This window comes from Hemicordylus capensis, chromosome 4 (genome assembly GCF_027244095.1).
Source record: "Hemicordylus capensis ecotype Gifberg chromosome 4, rHemCap1.1.pri, whole genome shotgun sequence".
Taxonomy (NCBI): domain Eukaryota; kingdom Metazoa; phylum Chordata; class Lepidosauria; order Squamata; family Cordylidae; genus Hemicordylus; species Hemicordylus capensis.
The window spans coordinates 234,154,037-234,181,319 of NC_069660.1; the positions used below are offsets into that span (position 1 = coordinate 234,154,037).

A 27,283-nucleotide genomic window follows, 5' to 3' on the forward strand; every position below is an offset into this window, starting at 1 on the left:
CAAAGGCTACGTTTGGGGATAATGGGAGTTGTAGTCTAACAACATCTGGCGGCCCAAGGTTTAAGAAACCCTGGTATAGAGCACTTTGGGTGTGCAAGTGCACCACTCCTAGAGTTAAGGAAAAACAAAAGAAATGGGAAGAAACTTATCTGAAAGTAGAAGGGAAGAAATAGAATGTGAATGTGGCAGAGTAGGCAATTTTGCAGCTGTTAGCTTCAATATATACCTCTGATTTGTTCACAGATGTGAAACAGTACAGGAGAGGTGGAGGCTTCTGGAGGTGCTTTGATAGCAAGGGAACAAATCAGTCATGCCTTTTGTAATAATGGGGATGTAAGCAGGGAGATGATAAACAGTACAGTATGATATCACAAAGCTGAATACCTATTGAGAGCGTGCTTCAGTAATCATTGGGGTGGGGGTGTACACTGAGGGCCCTGAACTGGCCATCATAAAAAAATACTCTCCATGTAAATGCATTTTCAGTTTCACTGTGACTGTCAGTATTGATTGAAGGGTCGCTGTGGAGCAGATGGCCAAGGCCATCAAGGCCCATTATCAGTTTCAAATGCCTTGGTATTCTTTTCCTGCTGGTGTGGCAACTGGTGGTCTGGCTGAACTTCACAGATCAGATCTATCTAATTTTCCTCCCCACAACTTCTGTGATCTGTCACATTTTAACAATGCTATGAGGAAGGACAAAAGATGAGTGTTATCTTCCAAACAAAACACCTATGCTTGACCCAATTTTCATTCCCATCTGCATGATATGTTATCTAGGCTAACATTGCTAAATATTCTCTAATTTCAATGGCTGACATGATGAGCAGAATAATGCTAGTGAATCTGAACTGTCGACACTGCTGCAGGTGTCTAAAACAACGGCTGTGGTGTTTCACAAAAGCACTTTTGCTCTAAGACTTACATTGTGCAATTATACTTGCATGGCAATACTTCCATGATTTCCAGTGGAAGTACCGATGTGCAAATATGATTACACAGTTTTATGAATGAGTGCAAGAGTGTTCTTGACTTGTGCAGTTCTGTGGGTAATATTTTAGACACCTGCAGAAGCACAGACCATTTAGAACTGCCAGCATTACTCTGATCATGTTAACCAATATTTGTTTGTTTTATTTTAGCATCTGATGAACTGAGGTTTTGTCCATGTAAGCTTGTGGTAATATAAATTTATTCTAGATAGATAGTCTTTAACAAGACTGTCTATCTAGAATAAATTAATTTTACCACAAGCTTCCACTCTGTCGTATCAAAACCATCAAAGAAACTTATGGCACCCTAAAGACTAACCAGTTTATTGTGGTATAAATGTTTGTGGCCTACAGTCTACTTTATTAGGTGTATGAAGTGTATGAAGATCCCCATTTGGTACATAGGGATGTGCATGGAACTGAATTGCCTGGACTCGGATTGAATCCAGACTGGATTTGAGCCACCCCGGGGCGGGGTGGGGGGCACTCATGCTAGACTGGGCCCCGTCCAGTCTGGCCATCAAGATGGCTCAAAGGGCTCGATGGGGAGGCTTGTAAAGGGGAATCCAGCAATGATTTCCCTTCACAAGTAAAATGGAGCTGGGGAGGGAAAAGCCTTGTAATACCTTCTAAATCCAAGATACAGCTGCAGCTGTGGGGATGGTGGAGGCTCCTTCCACCTGCCTACCCGCCTCCCAAATGATCCTGGTGGCCCACTTTGGGCCTGAGATGGCTGCAGCGGCAGGGTGGGGCGGATGATTGAGGCAGCAGCGGAGGCTCCTTCTGGCAGCCTGCTTTGGGCTTGGGATGGCTGCAGTGGTGGGGATGGGGGGCTACAAAGGTGGGGGCTACTTTCACCCACTTGCCAACGTCCCAAATGACCTTGGTGGCCTGCTTCAGGCCTGAGATATCTGTGGCAGCAGGATGGGGGATGACAGAGAGGGCAGTGGGGGCTCCTTCCCCTGCCAGCCTCCCAAATGACCTGGCTACCAATTTAGGACATCTGCATGCTCAGGCTCAATCCTGCCTTGCAAGGGAACACAATCTTGGTGTAAACAAATATACAATGATTTTGAAAAGCACTGCATATAATCACATTGTGTGTGCATGTTGCATGCGTAATGTGCGCATGCAACATGCACCGTGCAAGGCATGCATGCATGTGGCAGCGAACACATGCACAGCCTGTACTTCCTGTATTTCTGGGCAACAACAGGGGCAGGGGCGACAGGGAGAAACGCTGTTGCCCCGGAAACCTTTTTTAAAAACGGAGCACCAGTGGGGGGGGAGCGGGGGGAGGGGTAAGTGCAACCCCCTCACCCTTAAAGGGAGACCCCTGCTGGCATTGAACCGTGCCTCCGCAGTTCTGTGCACATAACTAATCTCCAATGGGGAATTGACAGAGGAAGTGTTACTCTGTTGGTCCTTTTGGACCTCTCGGGAGCTTTGAATACTATCAACCATAGTATCCTTCTGGAGCACCTGAGAGGGTTGGGAGTGGGAGGCACTGCTTTACAGTGGTTCCACTCTTACCTCTCAGGCAGATTCCAGATGGTGTCCCTTGGAGACTGCTGTTCTTCAAAAACTGAACTTTGGTATGTCCCTCAGGGCTCCTTATTGTCACCGATGTTTAGCATCTACATGAAACCGCTGGGAGAGATCATCAGGAGATTTGGTGTAGGGTGTTATCAGTATGCTTATGACACCCAAATTTTTATCTCCATGCCAACATCATCAGGAGAAGGCATAACCACCCTAAATGCCTGCCTGGAGGCAGTGATGGGCTGGATGAGAGGTAACAGGCTGAGGCTGAATCCAGATAAGACAGAGGTACTTATTGTGTGGGGTCGGAACTCAGGAGATGATTTTGATCTGCCAGTTCTGGGTGGGGTCACACTTCCCCAGAAGGAACAGGTATGCAGTCTGGGGGTGCTTCTGGACACAAAACTCTCCCTGGTGTCCCAGGTTGAGGCAGTGGCCAGAGGTGCCTTTTATCAGCTTCGGCTGACACACCAGCTGCATCTGTTTCTTGAGATAAATGACCTCAGAACAGTAATACATCTGCTGGTCACCTCCAGACTTGACTACTGCAATGTGCTTTATTTGGGGCTGCCTTTGTACGTAGTCCTGAAACTGTAGTTAGTCCAGAATGCAGCAGCCAGGTTGGTCTCTGGGTCATCTTGGAGAGACCATATCACTCTTATCTTAAAAGATCTACACTCACTGCTGATAAATTTCTGGGCAAAGTACAAAGTTTGGCTTATAACCTATAAAGCCCTAAACAGCTTGGGCCCTGGTTATTTAAGAGAACGACTTCTTTGCTATGAACCACACTGCCCATTGAGATCATCTGGAGAGGTTTGTCTGCAGTTGCCACCCGCCTGTCTGGTGACTACTCAGGGATGGGCCTTCTCCATTGCTGCCCCAAGGCTTTGGAACATACTTCCTACTGAAATAAGAGCCTCCCCATCTTCTACAACTTTAAAAAAGGCAGTCAAGACACATTTGTTCACCCAGGCTTTTAATTAGATATTGTTTTAATTGTGTTTTAATAGTTTTAATGTTTTAAATTTTAATAGTTGAAATGTTTTAATCTTTTTATTGGTTGTTTTTACTGTTTTGTTGTAAACTGCCCAGAGAACTTGCATTCTGGTGGTATAAAATTGTGTTAAACAAACAAACAAACAAACAATATCATTTCCCATCTAATTTACAAGAAACTCCTTATTAAATGTTATGGCCAGCATGGCCAAAGTTAATGGACTGGACCCTGAATTTGGTTCAGAACTCAGGCCTATTTCCAATAGCAATGTTCAGCTCAGAGAAACACTGATGTGTTTCTCTGAGCTGAACACTCACTCAGCTCTGCGTGAAATGATTAACTCCTAGGTGACAAGCTGGAAGCTAACCCCTTACTTCCTCTGACAGAAGACTTATCATGTTGATGTTACCTATATTGTTCTGCCTTAGTCAAATGCGTTGATTAACTAGCCTCAAACATGTACCCCTTGCCTGTTACTTTAAACATTCTCTTTGTAGAATCACACACTAAGTAGATGTACTCAAGAAGTAATTTAATTGCTGTCTCACACATATAGCTTAGCTTCTTCCTTCTTAAAGAACCCCTTTTGACCTTTTAACACTCTTTGGCACAAGAGGGGCCAAGAGCCTGCCTCTTAGGCAAAGACAGACCAACAACTTAAGAAATGCAGATGTTTGGAGAACAAAAGGAGCAAACTGCTTCCTGGCAACAAAAAGACAATAAGCAGAGGATGCTGCTCTGAACTGATCTAACAAAGAAACAGTTTTTTCATGAGAGGGAAGTTTTATGATAAGAGCTACTGACATAGCCAGGCACATAGCACTACACCTCGAATTGGAAACGTGTTTAATATGAATGACATGTTTGAATATTATCCTGATGAGCAACTTTTTATAATAAAGACCATTGAACTTTCTGAATGTGTCTTCCTCTATCTCTACTTGTGCCCAGATCCTACATAGTCACCATCTCCAAGAACCAATTCAGTTGTGTATGATGTGACTTCGCCTCTTTCCCTCTGAGCATATACAGAGTGCAACACCAGGTGTAGCTCACAACATACTTCAGACTTGCACCTGCAGCCTTCAGACATCCACCCATGGGGATATGAAGGCTCCACTATTGCAGGGCTGCTCAACTTTGATCCTCCTGGGTGCTATCCAGATTAGCCACTCAACAGCAGCAAAATGTTTCCATTCAGGCAAATCACATTCAAAACATAAACAGCAGGGGGAGCAGTCACATGAAAACTAACAACCCCCCCACCCCAAACAGCAACTTCTTTACACTGGATATGCAGTGTCATAACACTATATTGCAGTGATTAAATTTGAAACAAGGCGTTGGAAATATGAACAGCGCCCTGCTGTCAGCATAGGGACTACGGTGTCACAACATAGGAAGTGTGGAAGCACACTTCAGAGATATGTCCTGACCCTGTTGCAGGGTCTAATCTGGAAAGCACCCTGTAGATGTTGGCCTATAACTCACCTAATCCCTGACTATTGATGACTGTGGCTGGGGATTATGGGAGTTTTAGTCCAAAAACAGATGTGGAAGCCAAAGTTGAGCAGGCCTGCCCTATTTCCATAAATGGATACTTCACTGCTGTCCTGGAATACAAAGGACATACTGCAGAAAGGAAAGTGTATGTGTCACAAAAAGGAATCTCAGTATTGGGCTGGAAACATCAGATCGCAATAGCATGGAACCTGTACTACAGGTGATGGAGCATACATATGCTGATATGATTGCCGATTTCTTGGATCTTTTTTCTGATACTCCAGGCACTGTCATACATTTCAAATGTGAAATTCAGATGAAGGCAAATGCAATACCTGTACAACACAAAGTGAGGAACGTACCCATGGCATTGCACCAACCACTTACAGGGAAGCAGCTCTAAAGACTACAACATGCTGACATTATAGAGCCTGTTGATTAATCAGAATGGGTCTCTCCCATTGCTCTTGTGAGGAAATCACAGTTCAAATGTGCATAGATTTAAGAGATGTGAACTCCAACATGGTAGCAGATTGTTATCCATTAACCAATAACAATGAAATGCTGCTTACTATGAAAGATTTATTTTATTTATTTATTTTTACATTTATATCCCACTCTTCTTCCAAGGAGCCCAGAGTGGTGTACTACATATTTGAGTTTCTCCTCACAACAACCCTGTGAAGTAGGTTAGGCTGAGAGAGAAGTGACTGGCCCAGAGTCACCCAGCTAGTATCATGGCTGAATGGGGATTTGAACTCGGGTCTCCCCGGTGCTAGTCCAGCACACTAACCACTACACCACACTGGTTCTCTATTCACAAGATCACTCAGTATTCACAACTTTGGACTTGTCTTTGCCCTATCATAAAATTCCTCTGCTCAAAAGTTCTCACAAATACACAGCCTGCATTACCCAGAGGGTCTTTTTCAATACAAAAGACTGTCCTTTGGATTAAACAAATTGCTGAAAAACAATTCTCACCTCACTGGGATAATATACCATACCATTTTGTTCTCCTGGCTGCTACTTTTCAGTGCAATTTTATTTATTTATTTCTGTCTGTCCTGACTTTTTTGTCTTTCTGTCTTGGCTTATTTGCCCTCACTGCTATTAAATCTTAACAGTTGTGACAGCAGCTACTATCTTGTTTAAGTGTTTGTGACATCATGAGCACAGAAACAGCATTGTGATGTCATAAACAAAATCATGGAGGTAGTCTGGTGGGCAGGCAGTGTTGTGTGGGAACAAACCATTTATATAAGCAGCTCCCTATGTGGTTCATCTGGGTATAAAAAATATCATTACCACTCCTATCCTCAGTGGGTTGCACTAGCATAGTTAAAATTTTACTAAACCACGTGGGAAAGCAATCACATGAAATATTTATCTTTTTAAGCTACAAGTCCCTGGTGATGGTATGGTTTTGTTTCCTTGTGGTTGTTTTCCACCTCATTCCAGTCATGGATCAAAAAGATCAGTGGGAGGGTCAGATAAGATTGTCAATGAGACTAATGTGTAGGAAGTAAATGCATTATCTATCTACTATTCCCATGTGATCTCCCAGAAATAAACATGAGCAAAAATCATGAAGAATCTAAAACCATATCACTAAGGTAATATGTAATAATTCCCTATAGATCTGCACATATAAAGCAGGCTTTCTACTGGAGAATGAAGCTAACATTTTTTAAATCATTGCAAGAAAGGTATAATAATGTCCCGCCTAGGGACTCCAAGCTGCATTTATTGGATATGCATTTCATCAGAAATATATTTATTCAACAGATCCTGTCTAAGAAGAATACAGTGTAATACAGCTGAGCCTTTAGAGAAATACCTTACCATTTTCTGAATCAAGTAAAAAGTTGTGCTACAGATATTTATGCAAGGGCGAATACTTTGCATTCATTTTATATCATCTTTCATATCTGGATAGCAGCATTGTTTATGAACATCCACCAGCTGTTAATCACTGTACCTTACGGTGCAGATAAGATAAATACATGAAGCTCATGCTTCTCACTGCAGAAATTCCTCTGATATAATGTTGCCCTTCATCATACCACTGTACTATTAGACAGGTCTGCAAAAGAAATGAAGGGTATAACAGTCAGTCCCAGAAAACAGCATAGAGAAATGCCAAATGATGTGGTCGGAATAATGTATGAATGGAGGTTGAAATACTAGGGATTTTTGTTTGTTTGTTTTTAGCAATAGTAATTATAATGGTTATTTTTATGTAGAAAGCATCCTTGCCAGTTGGAACATAAGACATGTTACATTAAAACAATGCATTAAAACCACATGGAAATGAATTTGAAGCATTTTTGTAAATAGAGGAAGAGTAGGCAAATGGTACACTGAGAGCTGGTTAACTGAGAAAAATTGAAAACACAAGCTCTTAAAAAGAAGCACAGGAGCATTACACTGGCACAGTAATGCCAGTATAAAGGTGAGGAGTTGTTTCCACATTCTACCATTATAAGCCCTCAACATTCCATTGGTCATAAAATCTCAATCTATTTGTCTAATCTGCCTTGCAGAGATCAACAAGTGACAAATGACACCACCTCTCCAAATCTGGTGAGATCTGATGTAAAATTACTGGGAAGCAGCTGTTTAAAGCTGGCCCTTAAATGCTAGAAAACAAGTGTTGGCTTTATTTTCTTTGGGGGTGGTGGTGGTGGAGGGATCAGATACAATATCTTATGTTTAATAAGCCCAGAGATGTGTGAAACTGCCCAGGGATGTGAGTTTTGGGCAGTATACCAATTCGTTAAATAAATAAATAAAAACAAAATATCCCTTTAAATGGTTTTTAAAATTCAGGTATACACCGGAGCATAATCCTGTACTGTCTGTTTGTTTGTTTGTTTGTTTTTTTGGGGGGGATCCAGTATTTCCTGAGTTATTAGCCTCCGAGTCAGCATAATAACAGAATAAAATCAACTAAGGGCACAGAGCAACCATTTTGTCCACTGAGGGTTCTGAAGTCAGAGTTGGGACCAGCAAATCCTGGCAAGTTCTGGAGAGTGACTTCCTGGTTCTAAACACAGCTGCTTGATAAAAATATATGAGCACCCTGGCACTTCTACAATGGAGCAACCATTCCTTTCCCTCTCCTTTTCCTTTCATGGGTTTTTATTTTCTTCCACTACAAAGTGAGGTGCTGGGATCCTTCCACCACACAAGGCAGTGGCAAGATGACAAAGGGATCTTGCGAGGGAACGTGAGGCAACAACAAGGAGGCAGTGTGAGGAGGCAAGTGGCAAGCAGGAATGTGAGGCAATGCTGAATGGACTTGTGAGGGCAAACCAGTTGATGGTGCAGTGGTGGAAACCTTGCAAGGGTACACAAGGGGGCAAGAGGTTGGTGAATAGACTTGCAGTGGCATGCAATGTGGTGGGGGCCTTTTGACAGCTTGTGAGGCAGGGGAACTTGCAAGGGCATGCAAGGCAGCAAGGGGCTTCCTAGAAACGCCCCGGATGAATTTTATACTATATCTGCATTCTCAGAGCATCTAGCTCTAGTCCTCCAATAACCTTGCACTGCATTCAATAGGCAGTTTTAATCCTGAAAATTTGTCCACGTTGACACCATTTCCTCACATCTCAAAAAAAAACCTGGTAAGAGCAGTTGGAGGAATTGCAGACAGCTAGATCAAGTCTTTGATTCCTCCCAAGTATTTAAGAGGAACATTTTTTCAAACCAGAAAAGTGCTATGTTAATAGCATGTCTGCAAACAAAGAGGACTACACAGCTATTACCATTTGTTTTGCCCACTTATCAGTGGAACTCAATGACATTGATACAGTCATGACATATATTTTGATAATGTTCAAAACAAAGCAAATTGAGGTGTCATCTCTGACTAAAAATCAAAAGACAGAAGAAAATATTGAACAACAAGGGTAGCAGCTGGTTCTTTCAGAGTGAAGCCAAATAAAAGAAAGAGCATAATTTACATACACACCCAAATGTTTCTCTTTTAGGGGAGGAAATATGTCAGCATGTTCTGAGGCCAATCAGACAGTGTTCTCCATCTTCTTGTTCTAATGTGGCATACAGTGAAATGCAGTTGAACACAGTGTACACTACAAAGCCAGGCAATCTTTCTTCCCACCTCCATTCAGATTGAGATCCAAGAAAGTCCTTACATTGCCAGCAGTCTGAAGGGAGGAGCAGGGGAGAAAGGTTTTCTGGAGTAATGATATGTGAAACTGCTAGATGTCTTGAATCACTGCCCAGCCATTTGCTATAGTACATAGCATTTGGGGGAAGAACTGTGCCTTGTCTGTCTGCCTGTATTTATGTAATCATATTTTTATACCACCCTAAATAAAATCTCAGGATGGTTTACAATTCAAACTAAACAACTAAAACCTAAAAATCAGGTAAATGTAAATTAAATAAATTAAATTTAAATTCCCATCAATAAAACTTTAAAACTTTGTAGGAATGCATCTGACAGAAATCCATAGGTATTTTAGGAACCACTTTAGGAAGTGGTTGTGGCTGGACTGGGAACCTGTTGAATTTCTGGATAGTTACAGTATAGGTGGAATTTTGGGGAAGCACTATGCATCAGAAATTGACTAGAGGCATCTCTAGGAAGCTATTGCAGAAGATGCATCTGTTGAATTTCTGCCTTAAAGTGTCCCTTCTCAGCCTAATGCTAAGCTGAAAGACCAAGGCAAAGTGTGGGCACATGGAGAGTCATTTGTAAAACTAGAATAATATATGAGACTGTAATGTTTTTATAGCCTATATGGCATGGCTATAGTTAAGACAGACACCTTAGCCAAATTTTCATGCTTTTTAGGGCACAACTCTCATCTTAAGCCAAAATTGTTTTGGATTAGGTACTGAATATAACAAAGAATAGTAAACAGCAGTAAAAATAGTAAACAGCAGTAAAATATGCATCAGTTAAGCAAACAATTAACCCATACTGTAGGCCCAAAGGGTAGTCTCCGCTTCCAAAATGTAATGGGGGAATACTAGGCAAACATTCATGCGGAGGAAGTTCTGTAGTCTGTGCACCACAACCAAGAACCGCCCCTGCCTATCCACCAACTGTACTTCAGATGCTGACGAACAAATTTCTGGACTGATCTCAAAGGGTGAGCAGGATTGTGAAGGAGCAAGCTGTTATCCAGGCCTGTAATATTTCTGGTTTATCCATCCCTTGATCTAGGCCAGCTCTTGAATGGTACTTTAGATGCTATTAGGTAGGCCTGTGCAAATTTGGATTCAGAAAATCAGATTTGATCTGAAATTGCCCCAGATCGGGAAAAATCAGTAAAATCTGAATCTGATTATTTTTTGAAAACTGGATCAGTAAAGTCAAAATTAATTCTGAAATGTTGAAATTAATTTCAGAAATACTTCAGAATTTTTGAATTAGCAAATTGGAATAGGGTTTTCCCCCATAGAGGTGAATGGGGAAATCTTTAAAAAAATCCCCATAAATCACTGGTTGGTCCACAGGCAAGAGGGCAGGCAGGCTGGCAGAGACTCAGAGGTGCTTGGGCTTGGCACTGTGCTGCAGGTAGGTGGCATGGCCCCCTGTGTTGGAGCACACTCAGAGTTGGTCAGTATAGCCCAGGCAGGAAGACAGCAGTAATGGTAGGCAAGAACTGACTTGGATCCTCCCCGCTGGCATGCAAGGAGGCCCAGGGAGTGCCTAGAGACCAGGAAGGAAGGTGAGAAGAACTTTAGAAAATTAAACAGCAAGTTTTCAGGCTGGCCCAGTGAATGGGTAGGTTCTACTGGGCAAGCACAAAGTTAAGTCAAGCAACTACGGAAGAAAGCAAAGCAAAGGCAGTGTTGGTGGAACGTCAACTCTGGAGCTCTAGCACAGTAGGATCAGACTTGGGGTCTCCTTACTGGCATGCAAAGAGACCCAGGGAATGCGCAGAGGCAGGCAAGAGGAACTATAGAAAATCAAACAGCAATTTTTCAGGCCAAGTTTTCAGATTTCCTGTGCTCTGTGTGCAGTGCTTTGCTGGACAGACTAGTGTAGGGAAGTAGGGGAGCTAAAGTGAATAGGGAAGGAATAGAAAATAAAAACTTTATTTGGATTTGAAAACGTGTTTTGCCAGCATACAGAACACTCAACACAAGACACAAGGAACAGAGCAAACATTAATAGCGAAGGGTTTAACCTTTTTTTAAAAATTAAGGCGGTGGGGGTGATAAGTTGGAGGGAACTGAGTGGGGGAGACTGGAACAAACAAACAGCAAGCTACAGGGAAAAGGGAAGTGGCAATACATTTACAGTAATAAAATAAAATAAGCAAATACACACAGAGCACAGAAAATCTGAAATTAAGGACCCTGAAGAATAATCAGACAGGACAAGAAGAAAGCAGATGCAACCAACAAGCAGCATAAAAGCAAAAAGCAATAGGCCAAAAACTAGCACTACCATGAACTGCAATCCTTTGCACACAACTGTTCACAAAGAGTCTAACAAAGGACATACAGATCTGTTGCACAAGCATAATTAAGGGATCTGACACATGGTTTTAGCCACTTTACTGAACCCTAGGTTGCAATCCCATCAATGTGGTCTTCATTTCTGCCAGATTTCATAATGTATGCCCATCCATTCCATAAATATAAGGGGGGGGAGCATGCTGTTACCCCTTTTCAAGAAGGAACCGGGAACCCGGGAGCACTCATAGCTCTGCACAGGCAGGGGCAGGGTATGCCTTCCTTGCAGTATCCCCCTAAAGTAAAGTTGTGCCATTGAGTTGGTGTCGACTCTTGGCAACCACAGAGCCATGTGGTTTCCTTTGGTAGAATACAGGAAAGGTTTACCATTGCCATCTCCTGCGCAGTATGAGATGATGCCCTTCAGCATCTTCCTATATCACTGCTGCCTGATATAGGTGTTTCCCATATTTCCCATTTTACCAGTGGGGATTCGAACCAGTAACTTCTTGCTTCCTAGGCAGGTTACTTTCCTGCCCTACCATTAGGTGCCCCCCACACCAAAGTTCATGAGGCAACTTCCACTGGGCCACAACTTCCCTGTGTCCTACCAGAGGCTTGGGACAGGGTGCAAGGGTTTATAGCAACAAGCTGTTTTATTTTATGAATGGTCAATTGCCTAGAATGTTTTTATAATAATGAGGCTAGCATATAGATAGCCTTGAAATATAAGCAATGATGTGGAGACCATCTGAGAAATTTTCTCAGTGTTTCTCCCTGGGAGAAAGCCTGAAATTCTCTTTTGTATTGCACAGTGGAGAAGCTTTAGTTCCAACCCAAAATATAAGCAAATCAAGAACCTGGAACACTTCCATATTCTGGGGCCACAACAAGCCAGCTTGGGATAGTGAGAAGTCTGCAAATATAAAGGGTCATTCCTGTGCAGCCACGCCCTTCCATTTCATTGCTCCAGGCTGATTAGAGAATAGGAACAGCTGATGGAATGATCCAATGTAAGGCCTCCATCTTTCATCTCTTTGGGAAATCCTGCAAACTATGTATGACAGAAGTTTTTCATAAGGAAAAGTAAATTACGGAGCAGGGAAATGAAGCATAAACAACAAATTGCCTCACACTTCAGAAAAAAATTGATGTTGGTATTAGAATTTAGGTATGCCCAACAAAATTGTGGCCATGTTTATAATTATGGACTTACACTCAGATATCTCATTTATAACGTGCCATTTTATACAATGGTAATTTCGTACATTAGTAAACCATGAATGACTTGCCAGTTCTAATGTATGAAGCATTTCAAGCCTCCTTCCATCTGGACTTTTGTTTTTTGACAGTACATTTGAGAACATTTTGGGATTTCATTCTGCCACTGCATATTTCACATGAATTGCAAGAAGAGATTTTTCATTCTGGAGAACCCTTGATTAATCTCTTTGCCCAAATCCTTCTGCTGGCTCTTAATTTTCTGCATTAACATTTTAAATAAATGTATAGCCAAAGTCCACTAAAAACATCAATTCATAATCCCAATGCAGGACTTGCCTGAGGTAAAGTTTTCCTAATCCTTTGAAATTGCTCAATTCCCAGGATTCTTGCAGGACAGCACAGGATTTGGGTCCAATACTTGAGGAAGTCTGAATTCTCCTAAAGAGCCTTGCCTTATAGAAATTTGTGTAAAGCAATATTAATTAATTAATTAATTAATTAAAACAAGTATAGTGATTTAATAGGAAGGAAGAAGGAAGGGAAGTTGACAACTCCTCTGCTGCTGCTACTGCTGGGTGGAGCTCTCTCTGGCTTGACTGCTGAGTGTCTCCATCTGCTCCACCCTCTGCAGGTACCTCCAGCCCTCAGTTTGGGCCAGGAGCATGAGCCCCCTTGGCTGAGTGGAGAACCAGTGGACTGCAGACATTAGAGGGATTACAGAACGGGAGCACTGATAACAGCTCTCCTCATACCTGCCTGGGGTTTTTAGCAGCTACATTGAGCCTACCAGATTAGAGTATTGCCTCTGCTTTAAAAGGAGAGAGTTTTTATTTTTGTTAAGGTGCTGCTCTTCTAAATATGTGTCTGGAGTGTGTGTGTTATTTTGGAGGAGGCCCTTCCAATTGAGGTTGCACTTGGCAGAGGGCAATATGGTGGTGGAGGTAGGACAAGCCAGATAAGGGGAAGGTGTGTTGGCTATATTAAAGTCATTGCTCTCTCCAGTCCTTCTGCCACCCACAGAGACCACAGTAACTCTCACAGCAGCCCATCTTGCCTGAAACTGTTACTATTAAATGCCAGGTCCATAAATACAAAGACCACAGCTATCCAGGAGATAATCCTGGATGAGCATGTGGACCTGGCATGCATTATGGTGACCAGGTTGGATGAGGGGGGAGATGTAAATCTCTCCCAGCTGAATCCACCAGGTTTCTGGGTGTAGCATCAGCCAAGGCAGGGAGGGTAGGTGTGGAGGTGGGGTTGCCTTGGTTCATCAGGAGACCACCCACCTCACCAGATGCACTGTCCACCAGTCTGACCAGTTTGAGTGCCTGCATGCAGTGATGGGATCATGAGACAAGGTTGGGATTGTGTTGGTATACTGCCCACCCCACTGTCTAACATTCTCCCTGCCTGAACTGCTTGAGGTGCTCTTGGGTGTGGCATTGAGGACCCCATGGCTGTCCGTCCTGGGGGACTTTAATGTCCATGATGAGACTGCCTTGTCTGGTGCCGCTCGGGACTTCATGTCCTCCATGATGACCATTGGCCTGTCTCAACTAATTTCTGGTCCCACACATGTGGCAAGCCTTACATTTGACTTAATCTTTGGGTCAATGATGGACAATGATGCTCTGTGGATAGTCCAGGAGGCATCAATACCGTTATCATGGATGGATCACAATCTGGTGAAGATTGGGCTGAGGGTGGACCCCAAACACCTCTGCAGGGGTGGGGGACCAGTTAAGATGGTCCACTCTTGGAGGCTTATGGAGCCTAATGCATTCCTGATAGCTCTGGGGGAGTTTCTGTCTGAGAGAGTGGATGATCCTGTTGATGGCCTGGTCTCCCTCTGGTATGAGGAGTTGGGCCAGGCAATTGACATGGTTGCGCCTAGGCATCTTCTTCCAACCAGCCGAACTCAAGTGACTCCCTGGTATACAGATGAGTTGCGGACAATGAAGCAGGCTGGTAGACGGCTTGAACGTTGTTGGCGGAAAACTCAGAATGAATGTGACCGAACACAGGCTAGAGCCCATATTAGGGCCTACTCTATGGTGGTGATGGCGGCAAAGAAATCCTGCTTTTCCGCCACCATCACAACTGCTCAGTGTCATCCAGTGGAGCTTTTTTGAGTGGTTCAGAGCCTCCTAGGTGAGGACCCCAAAGACCATCAAAAAGAACCATCGGCAGCCCGCTATGATGAATCTGCATTACATTTTGCAGATAAAATTGCTCGCGTCTGTTCTGACTTGGATGCTAAGATTTATGTGGTGCTGGAACTGGATGTTGCCAATGCCCTGTCTGGTCCTGTTATATTGGATAGTTTTCAGACTGTGTTGCCTAAGGAAGTGGATAGGCTGCTTGGAAGGCTGAGGCCTACCACGTGCGTGCTCGACCTTTGCCCTTCATGGTTGATAAAGGCTTCCAGGAAGGGACAGAGTCCATGGGTGTTGGGATTTTTTTTTATAATTCTTAGTTTTTAGCTTTAAGATTTTAATTTGGAATTTTAAAAGGTAATTTTGATTGTGGTTTTAGCTTGGATTTTTTAATTTGTTTAATTTGATTAATTTGATTAGTCTGATTTTATATTGTAATGGTTTTATAAATGTTGTGAGCCCCCTGAGCAGTAATGTACTGGAGGGGCGGGGTATAAATGTGTTAAATAAAATAAATAAATAAATAAATAATTTGAAATTAAATTGTTTGTTTTAAAACTCTGTATTAGATGGAGCTCTGGACTGCAAGTAGATTGCTGGGTGCGGGAAGCAAGTCTGCCCAGGAGTGGAATTGAAAGGGGTAGCAGGTGGTGCCAACCAGTGTTCCCTCTAAGGTGTGTGCACGTGTGCATGCTCACAAGTTTTTTGACGCGGCTCAGTTAATTTTAGATCCCACTCAGATTGAATCGGGAAGACCCCACTCTGAATGCATGTCTGCACACACTGCCTTGATACTGCCCCCCCCCAAGAACAAAACTCATTCAGCACACAGGTGAAACAAAGTCACTCCCTGACTCCCTGACAGGTATCCGCGCCTCCATCTCATGCTTTACCTTAGGGGTCTCTCCATTCAGCTTCACAAAAATGCACACAACTGTTTTCAACACTCCCCCCAAAGTGCAAACTTTAAAAAAGGTGTATTTTATAAATTAAGGGCCAATCATCTTGAATAAAGTTGAATAATGCTGCTAGCTGTTTGAACAGCACCTTGTTGTTGAAGGTGCACTGAAGTCGCTGTAACCACCTCCCCCACAACCCTAATTATAGTGAATGAAGGAGAGTAAATTGCCATTTAGAAATTCTCCTGGTGCGTTGACCCTCTGTAACATTGCTAACTTTAAACTGCACTTTTATCCAAGAAATTTAAATGAAGTTACTCAAAGGAAGAAAAAGAATTCAGTGATTGGAACTTGAATTTCGAGGGATTAAAATGCATGATTTTAATAATGTTATTTTGATATATTTTCAGTTTTCTCCAGCTCTAAGATATTCTGTGGTTTCAAAGTGAAATTCATTCCCAAAATAGATACAGATGTTGCAGATTGTTTTTCAGGATAATTGAAAGCAGTTTTTATTCTAAGACACAAGATGTGAAATATTTTCTCCTGCTAGTAATTTGAAGATTATGACATATTACAGACAAAACACCTTCCATCTAGAGTAATCTATAAATAGCTTATACTCCAGATAATATGGTGACAATGTGTAATCCTCTGGTACAGTTACTGTGTGGGTGTGGGTTTGGGTGGGGTGGAATCATTCTTCTGCTCAAAACCCTTAAAGGTAAAGGTAAAGTTGTGCTGTTGAGTCGGTGTCAACTCCTGTCCTGGCGACCACAGAGCCATGTGGTTTTCTTTTGGTAGAATACAAGAGGGGGTTACCATTGTCTCCTCCCACGCAGTATGAGATGATGCCTTTCAGCATCTTCCTATATGGCTGCTGCTTGATATAGGTGTTTCCCAAAGTTTGGGAAACATACCAGCGGGAATTTGAACCTACATCGGATGATATCCAGACTTAGTTACTCAATGGGAGTAACTCAGGAGTTACTCTAAAGGATGACTTAATTTTAATGGGACTAGTCTGGACGTCAGATGCTATCTCTAAGGATTATAGTTTTGTTATGACCAATTCTCTTCCTGCAATCAGGTGCTTGAGTATAATATGCTATAGTCATACAATTTTGCTGGAATTATGGAATTTTGCACAAGTATTGTATAAATTATTCATGTGCCTTTTTGCTTGCATCATTGAGCATCAAGAAAACAATAAGAGAGTTTTGCTGATAAATGGTCCAGCCTAACTAAATGTCCTGAGAGAGGGATGGTCATTCATATAAAGGTGTTTTCATGCATCATTAAACTGGACTTGGATCAGTCCCAAAGAAGTTATGATGATCAAACATTGCTTCATTTAATACACAGTATACGGAGCCTATTGAGCTGCAGTATTTTCTATAAATATGGTTTACCATTCTTCTGTAATTTGCTGATTATTCAGTCTTTGATCTCAATCAAGGCTTCTGTGCAGCATTAGCACTTCTGTCACCTGCATCTCTGAAAATGGCTGGTTCCATACTACTTACTGAGTTCGGCATTGATATACTTTTATGGAGAGATCAGATGATGTCATGGCCATGGCATTCCAGTGTTTTCTGGGTTGTTCCATTGTATTTTTAACACTTTAACACTTGATTTGTGGCTGTTTTTCCTGGATTCTATGGAATTACAGCATCAGCATTCCATGTTTAGACTGGCCAAATGCTACTAGTTCACTTGCACTTTGAATATATGTCATCTTTAATTAAAGCTCATTTTAGGTGTTTTGCATTCCATCTCACTGCCTCCTTGTGCTGAAGCACTGTTACAGTAATACAAAATTAGCTGTGCTTATTGCTCCAGTCAGGTAGTGCTTCAAGTGGAGGTGTGCCCTGCAGCACTGAGCTGAAGAAAGGTCTGCAAAGCATCTTGCTGCCTCACCAGCTGTACAGCTCCACATGATTGTGAGAGGAATGCTTGTGCCCTTGTTACAGCTGTGGAGGTTGGGTGTCTTTGCAGTGGGGACAGGCACCAGGGGTGTATCTAGGGTAGGGCAGGCAGGGCACATGCCCCGGGTGCCACTTGAAGGGGGCACCATTTAAATTTTTTTAAAAAATTTAAAAATGGCCACCGAAAATAAAATGGCCACCACGCATGTTCAAATGGCCTCTGTGAGGTCCTAGGCCATGCCAGGCCTAGAGGCCAATGAGCATGCACAGTGTCCATTTTGTTTTCAGAGGCCATTTTTAAAAAACAATTTTTTAAAAAATGGCCACCGCACATGCTCAAATGGTCCCTGCGAGGCCCTATAGGCCGGGGTGGGGAGGGGAAACTTTTGCAGACCTTCCTTTAGGAAGCCCCCCAAAAGGGCTACATGTAAAACAAATTTTTAAAAAATCAATATAATAAGTCACTGTACACATATTTAGTTTGTCACTATGTACAGAGAATCAGGGCTTGTGAATACTGAGCTGAAGCTTATAAGCTAGGATTGTATTCATTTGCTCTTACTTTGCTTCTTGTGATAAGTGAGTTAAATGTGATGTGGGACCCTCTTCTTATTTACCTAAAAACATATTATAAAATGGATTTCTATCAGGCTTTTGAGTGGTAACAAAATGTTTTTAAAATGCCCTAGAGCTGACTTTCGTACGATTTATCGGGGGAAGAACAATTAAATTACAGGCAAGACTTGGGTAGTGGAACTGATACTTGTTCTAATGATGAGATGGAATTCCTCATGTTTTTTGTTTGTTTGTTTTGTTTGTGGTTCTTCCCCCCCCTTTTCCTTTTTTTTTCCTGTGTGTGTGTGTATCTTATGTTGTGAAAAATTGAATAAAAAGGTTTTTGTTTTTTTTTAAGTGATGTCTTAATAATATGGCTATTAATGGTGAGTTTGTCTTTGAATCAGTGTGAAATCCTTAGTATTAAGGGAGTTTCTTGCTCTCTTTCCCTCATTTTAACTGTCTTTCTGAAATACTAGGATATATTCCAAGCAGTGACACAGTTTACTCTGCATATCCTTTAACTATTTTCAGAGTATCTGGGAAAAGTCAAATTCTCCATTTATTTTTAAAACTTATGTAATAGTGATGGTACAATGCATAGTAGAGAATTAGACAGGCACTTCTGTTTAGTTTTCCAAGTACACCTCCACATAGTATTTGGGTATTTCATGAGCATACTGAAATTTGTAGTTTTCCAGCATTTTTTGGTCTGGCTACGTCCACTGCTAAATAGTTTTTGAAATATTAAAAGATTAACAAGCTTGACTTATATTTTTCAGCTGAAATTATGGTAAAGCTATCTGAAAGATGGGTGTCAGATGTTTGGACAGCGGGTGCAATTTCAGTGCTTGCCCTAGGCACTATTTTCCTTAGATACGCCTCTGACAGGCACTGTGAGATGTTAATGGAAATATAGCCCTTTATTAAGTGCTATGTAGAATCCCAACTGTCATTCAATTCTTACTGAGTTGCAGAATAACACTAAAAACACCTAAATGTGTTCTCACAAGCAGATCAGTGCAGGGTAGGGTAGCCCAGCCTGGGTTGGGCTGCTCATGTGGAGCACTGGGATTGAGCCCAATCCTGGTATTGCCCTCATGGGTAGCCTGACTTTTTATCTTGGCCTTTAGCCAGAGTTAAAGGTGTGAGCACCATGTGTGTGCTCAGGCTGGAACACACAACTCATTGTGTGGTGCATTGTGGGATATCTGGAGGCCAGGCATCCTTCCCCTGGCCTCCCTGCTGCTGCACTCTTGCCATGGGTTTCGGCATGGATTGTGTGGGGGAAGGCGGGGGCGAACCTGCCCCCACCCCCGGTGCATCTCTCCCAGGCTCCAAAAAAAAGAAGTTGTGTGCATGACCTCCTAGTGTGGAAAGAAGGTTGGAATGTTCTGAAGATAGTGATTTGGTTCCACTATAATGTGGATCCCATATAAGGGATCTGGTTTGGAGTTCACATTCTCATATAGGTAGCACAAAAGCAACAGCAGGTAGTTAATGTTATTGTTGATGTGAGATTCTGTCCTGGCCTAGAATATGGCACGCCAAGCAAGGCAAAGTTCTCAAAAGAGCAGACTGTTCATAAGGGATTCCTAGGACAGCAGTGGTCAATACAGCAGATAGCTGAGGATATGTAGCTTGCTGTTTTGTAGGGGTGTGCAGAACCAGTTTGCCTGGTTGGAACTCAGAAACAGTCTTTAAAAAAAAAAAAGGCAGCCTATCCAAGTTCAAACCAAATGAGACCCGGTCTGTTATGGACCGGTTTGACCCAATTCAATGTTTCAAGGTACTTTGCTTGTAAAGGGGAATCTGGTGAGGATTCCCCTTTACAAGGTGGGAATGCTGGGAGTTGTAGTCAACAGCATCTGGGAATCCCTCTTATAATCATATGGGAATCCTTCTTAGTGACAGTAAGCTCTACCTGAGAGACTTTCTGGAGCTCTGGTACTACTGGTGGTCCATAATAAGCCAGTGTGGTGTAGTGGTTAGAGTGCTGGACTAGGACCAGGGAGACCAAGTTCAAATCCCCATTCAGCCATGATGCTAGCTGGGTGACTCTGGGCCAGTCACTTCTCTCTCAACCTAGCCTACTTCACAGGGCTGTTGTGAAAGAGAAACGTAAGTATATAGTACACTGCTCTGGGCTCCTTGGAGGAAAAGCGGGATATAGATGTAGTAATAATAACAATAACAATGAAAATAATAATAATAATATGACCATCAATCATGCTCTGCACCCCCGCAGTGATGTGGATAGGCTATACCTCCCTCTCAGATCAGGTGGAAGAGGAATGCTGCAAGTCCATCAAACAGTAGAGGAGAAAAGATGCCTTGCAGAATATATAAAGGACAGTGAAGAAGGTGCACTTAAGATGGTAAATAATGAGAAACTATTCAACACCAATGAAACAAAGCAGGCCTACAAGAAAGATCAAGTCAAGAACAGAGCAGAAAAATGGAAAAATAAGCCACTGCATGGTCAATATTTGCAAAGTAGAAGTAGAAAATCAGACATCACCAAGACCTGGCAATGGCTTAAGAATGGTTACTTGAAGAAAGAAACAGAAGGTTTAATACTGGCTGCGCAAGAACAGGCACTAAGAACAAATGCAATAAGAGCAAAAGTCGAAAAAATCCACAACAAACAGCAAGTGCCGCCTTTGTAAAGAAGCAGATGAAACAGTGGACCACCTAATCAGCTGTTGTAAAAAGATTGCACAGACTGACTACAAACAAAGGCATGACAAGGTAGCAGGGATGATACACTGGAACATCTGCAAAAAATACAAGCTACCTGTAGCCAAAAATTGGTGGGACCATAAAATTGAAAAAGTTGTAGAAAATGAAGATGTAAAAATATTATGGGACTTCCAACTACAAACAGACAAACATCTGCCACACAATACACCAGATATAACTGTAGTCGAGAAGAAAGAAAAACAAGTGAAAATAATCAACATAGCAATACCAGGGGATAGCAGAATAGAAGAAAAAGAAATAGAAAAAAAATAACAAAATACAAAGATCTACAAATTGAAATTGAAAGGCTGTGGCAGAAAAAGACCAAAATAATTGGCACCCTAGGTGCAATTCCAAAACAACTTGAAGAGCACCTCAACACCATAGGGGCCACAGAAATCACCATCAGCCAATTACAAAAAGCAGCTTTACTGGGAACAGCCTATATTTTGCGACGATATCTATAATAACCAACAGTATTGACAATAAAATTCAGCCATCCCAGGTCTTTGGGAAGGACTCGATGTCTGGATAAAACAAACCAGTCAATAACACCTGTCTGACTGTGTAAACAAGAAATAATAATTATTAATAAACACCACCCAATTTAAATCAAGTAGCCATTTTCAGTGGTTTAACCTTGCAAATGTGAAAATGTGTAATTTTGGGTTCATTGGTATTATCATTTATTTCAATTGTGAGCTTCCCTGAGCAGTATTGTGCTGGAGGGGCAGCATATAAATATTTCAAATAAATAAAATAACAAATAATGAAGTAAAGAGAAGCTGGAAAAAGCAACTAATTTTCTCTGGATTTTTAAAATACTAGTTCTGACATTACCTTGCAACAGCATGAGTTTGCTTTTCATAAACTTATTATTCCTTGTCAACCTGTTGATTTTTAAATATATTTTAAAAATCTAGAAATGTTTCCAGTGGTTTCTCTCCTCCAAAGGATAACAGATCTGCAAAAGCTGCATTAATATTCCCACCAATCAGGAAAGGGTAGAAAAAGAGATATAAAGCAAATCAGGGACACAAAACAGAGATGTAAAAAGTGAGCCACATTTAAGACCAAGGATTTGATTCTAAGAATGGGTGTTTGAGTACACCCTGTAAGAGCACAGATCACCTTGTCAGAGCTCAGCCAGGATAAAACAGACTTTTAAAGGTGAGCTTTCCTCGTTTCCTTAATTTATAATCTAAGACCTCAGCAGCCACCTGTCTAAGACTGTGAAGCAGCCATTCAATTTTTTATTGGTCCCTCAGCACCCTTCCTACCAGTCTAGTAAGACCTCCCATACCAATCAGCCGCCAGCTATAACTCCCTATTGTACTATATCACCTGCTTTTGATCAGCATGTGTTATGCTCTTTAACCTAAATTCAGTGCATAAAATATCAAGACACAGTTCAGCTGCAGATCAGATAGGAAACCTCCTACACTGCCAGTCCAAAGTGACTAAGATCATTCTGCAGAAGCTTTGTTTTCTTCTACGAAAAAAAATCCTTGCAAGTAACTATCAGAGAGGATTTCCTGCCATCATTTGCTCTGCAGCCACTGCTGAACTATGTGATCCGCAAACTTCTTCGGTTTGGCCTGTATGTTAGTTGAAAGCTTGAGAGACTTCCTAGCACTCTTGGCTTTAGTGATCCTGCTTCAGATTGCCATCCAATTTCCCAGGGCCTACTCCTACTCTTTAGACAAGTGAGTAAATATGGGCAGTGATCCAGCAAGGAACATTTTAAATAGCTTTTCTTCCCAATAACAAGCAATTGGAGAAGACTGTTGCTTTCAACAGATTCTTATGTGCTATCTGGGGCATTTTGGACATTTTTTGCTGGAAATAAGATGGATGCAGGACTAGATAGATCTGTAGTGTGATCTAGCAGGGCTGTTTTTATTTTCTCCTTTCATCACTACTTTTTAGAATAAGAAAATTTTAAAAAGTGGTTTGAAATTTCAGCAGAGATCTGTTGCAAACTACTATGGATCATGGAGAGGTCAATACATCAGACCATCTTGTAATGCATATGTAAATGAATGAATGAAATTTTATTACAGCCAGTTAACAAACACAGAATTCATGTATGCAAATAAAGAGTCTTGTGCCAGCTGAACATGATTTTGCAGACCACCAAGGAACCCCACATAGGAGTGGGACTGGGCACTTGAAAGCCACACATTAGGTGGAATTATTACATGCTGGCATTCAGGGCACTGGATCCCCTGGAGTGCTGGGCAACCTGAAGGCAAGGGTGCCATCCCAGAGGACAATAATAGGCCATGAAACTGCTGCAGAAACAGAAGATAGCCATGGCAGGGTTATCCACCAACATTCACTGTATCATCTAGCTTATGCAGGCCAGGGCCTAGCCTCTTCAGCAGCTACAGCTGGCCTACGTGCCATCAGGCACCAAGGACAGGCTTTCACCTTCTGCAGTCTACAGCTACAGAAGTGTCAGGTCTGCGCCATGGGCAGCAACTTTGGGAGAGTAAGAACTGGGGGCAAGGTAGGAATCAGTATCAAAGGCTGAAGCTGGAAGACTGAGCCAATATGTTAAACCAGGGTTTCTTAACCTTGGGCCCTCAGATGATGTTGTTGGACTACAACTCCCATCATCCTCAGCCACAAAGGCCATGTCTGGGGATGATGGGAGTTGTAGTCCAACAACATCTGGGGCCCAAGGTTAAGAAACCCTGTGTTAAACCATGAATCAGGACTGAGAAGCAAGACAGAATTCAGGACTGCAACCATAAATCAGAGCCAGGGGTGTAGCTAGTAGGGATGTGCACAGAACCAGCGATGGCTGGTTCAAAGTCGGGGGGGGGTTACCTTTAAGGAGCATGGAGGGTGCTCTTACCCCTCGCTGCTGCATTTCCACCCTGGCGCTGTGTTGAAACATGTCCCAGCAGGGCGGCAGCCAATATGCCTCCTTGCCAACATGCCAACATGCCAACATGCACTGGCACTTCCGGTCCAACACACACCGAGGTGGCAAGGAGGTACTGTACACTGCTGCCCCGCTGGACCGTTTTTCAACACAGTGCTGGCGGACAAAACATGGGGGGTGGGGGGTAATGCACCCTCCCTGCTCCTTAAAGGTAACCCCCCACCTTCAAACTGGCCAAACTGCTGGACCTTCAAACTGATTCGGAGGCCCATAAAAGAGCTTTCAAACCAGTTCATGCACATCCCTAGTAGCTAGGGGAGATTGGGCCCAAGTTCACCTCTCTGCCTGGCGGCCCCTCGGAGTAAAGGAGATAACATAGAAAGTAGGGAGGGATGAAAGTAGGGAGGGGCCCTCAGGAGCTGGGGGACCTGGGTTCTTTGAACCCATCCACTCAATTATAGATACACCCCTGTTCAGAGCTGAGCGGCCAACCAGAAGTCAGGACCAAAATGAGAACTGAGGATTCAAGCCAGGAATAAGAAATTGTGATGCACCAGAGCCCAGGAGACCTTGTTACTGAGGCAAAGTTCTACCCAAACAGGGAGTTTTTGTCCCCCATGCTGTTTAACATCTACATGAAGCTGCTGAGAGAGGTCATCCAGAGACTTGGACTGAGTTGTCAGCAATATGCAGATGACACTAAGCTCTATCTCTCCTTATCACATGATCCTAGGGAGTCAGTGGCCTCAAATAGCCTGGACCCAAGCCATTAAGGGCTTTATAGGTAATAATCAGTACTTTGTCTTTCACTCAGAAACATATTAGCAGCCAGTGCAGTTCTTTTAAAATGAGTGTTATACAGTCCTTCCGGGTTGTCCCAGAGACCAGTCTGGCTGCCGCATTCTGTAACAATAGTAGTTTCTGGAATATGTACAAAGGCAGCCCCACATAGAATGAATTACAGTAGTCAAGTCTGGAGGTTACCAGCACATGCACCACTATTTTGAGGTCATTTACCTTCAGAAATGGGCATCGCTGATGTATCAGCTGATAAAAAGCACTCCTGGCCATTGCTTCAACCCAGATCTATTTCTCCATAACAACTTCATCAGAAATGGCATAATCCCCTAAATGCCTGCCTGGAGGCGGTAATGGGCTGGACGAGGGATATACTGAAGTTGAATCAAATAAGATGGAGATACTGACTGTAGGAGGTTAGGACCTGAGAGCTGGTTTAAATCTGCTTGTTCTAGATGGGGTCCCCCCTCCCAAAAAAGATCAACTATGTAGCTTGGGAGTGCTCTTAGATCCAAAACTCTCTCTGGTTTTGGATCCAGGCACAGGCCCAAGCTACATACTTGATCTTTTTTTAAAGCTTGGAATATTAGGCTTGTTCCAGCAGTTAAATACTTTAAATCAATTTGACTTTTGAGTGATATATAGAGACCAAAGGTCTTACAGCTAGAGAACAGTGAACATATTTTGATGATGACTAATAATTTCCCATTTCTCTTAACTCAAAGATTAGATTGGACACTTGAGGCTTGCTCTACCATGTGGCATCCAGAGCTCATTTATTCAAGTGGAAGGCTTATCTTGGCCTCCCCCCCACCCATACACAGTATCCAGTGTGAATTTGTGCCCTAGGGAGAAGTGTTCTTCTGCATGTGAAACCTCTGCCTCACAGCACAATCACTGGTTCAGGCTGAATATTTTGGGAAGAACAAAAATTAAATCCATCACTTGACATAAATGCAGCTTATTAAACAAGAATGACAAAAGGACTGACTGTATCTGATATAATGCAGATGATATAAGAGCATTGTAATACTTTATGTCTCCCGTTAAGTAGATTGTTGGAGGGTAATATATGGATGGTGATTTCTAAACACGCATCAAGTCATGACCATGCCTACTTAATAGATGTAGCTTGTGCTTCAAGCTTGCAAAAAATATCTACATGTTCCAACAGGGTGGCTGAATAAATGTTTTACAGACTGTAATTGCAAAAATATGTATTACTATCTGATACAAAGAATTACCTGCTGTTCTGGAAATGTTTGTGTTCAGGCTGTTATAAAAATAGCAGGCTTACCCTCACAGGGTTGCATTAACATTTGATTTATATACATTCATCTGGGTTATTTGAATTCAATGATTGAATCAGCCAATGAAATATTTTACAAAAGCAAATATGCTTTTGGCTTTTAAGGGAACTTTGCAGTCAGTAAAACTGCTGGGGAGAAACAGCTCTCCAGAGATGATCTATGTTATTAATGTTATATATTCCCAAGATTAAAACTATCACAGACCTTAAGAGTAAAGTGCTCCTGCTTCAGAGTCAATCATCATATAATCAGAGAGTTGTCAAACAGCTTCAGGCTCTCAGCTATCTGTTCACATACCCAACTGAAAACATGTGATAGTGGCAGGGTTGCAAGGTCCTATGTTCTCTAACAAGAAAACAACCACAGAAGCCATTGAAGCAGTGCAAAAGTAATTTCAGTGCCAATTTAGAATATTAGTCCTATCAGTTAATATAAGAATATGCATATAAGAACTTTATATGAATAAACCTTATTTATTTAAAAGATTTATACCTTATGCACTACTGCTGGGGGCAGCTCACAAAATTAATTAAAGAGATAAAATAATTTGAAATTAATAAGATTAATTTTAAAAGGCCCAGTTAATATATCATTTAAACATTAAAAAGTTAAAAATCCACCAGATATAAGCTACAGATAAAACATTAATAGTAATAATGTCTTTATAAGCTGGAATGGGTCTTTAGCTCTTTAAAAAAAAAACCCAAGGTATGGAGCATGGCGACGCTCTTCTGGGAGGGTACTCCAGAGCCAAGGAGCCACAAATGAAAAGGCCCTGTCTACTAGTTCCTGCCAACTGGCTTTCTGTTAGTGGCAGGGCCATGAGCTGGGTCGTAGATGATATGTAAATGCAGTCTGGCAGATATACCCCAGCCCCAAACCATGTAGGGCTTTAAAGGACATGACCAACATTTTAAATCTAGCCTAGACACAAACTGGTAATTAGTGAAGCTGCTGCAGGATGGGTGTGAAACTCATGAAACAGCTAGCACCGATGAGCATCCTTGCAGCAGCATTCAGGACCAGCAGAGGCATCCAAACTGCCTTCAATGACAGCCCCACACAAAACCTTATCAGATCAGGTCAAAGGTGCATCTAAACTAGCAATGATTTAAAGGACGAATTTGGTTTTTTTTAGAAATCATTCTGCGTTACTCAGAAATATTAAAACATTAACTCAAGAAGAGAGAACAGAACAGCCCTACAAGTTTGTAACCCCTGCTAACTTGGCAAAGAAGCACCTTTTAACGTGGTGATTCTCTTTATTTAGCAGAGGGAGAGTAACTGGCCCTGTCCA

General features: G+C 42.2%; 1 long non-coding RNA gene across 1 annotated transcript; it reads right to left on the minus strand.

The window, feature by feature from the left end:
• Positions 1-210: 210 nt before the first annotated feature.
• Positions 211-22,240, minus strand: LOC128324234 (uncharacterized). The gene is made up of 3 exons (XR_008306740.1): positions 22,117-22,240; positions 7,019-7,123; positions 211-686 (listed from the first exon to the last, which is right to left on the minus strand). It is a non-coding gene; the product is annotated as an uncharacterized LOC128324234 (long non-coding RNA).
• Between the last annotated feature and the right edge of the window lie 5,043 nt (positions 22,241-27,283).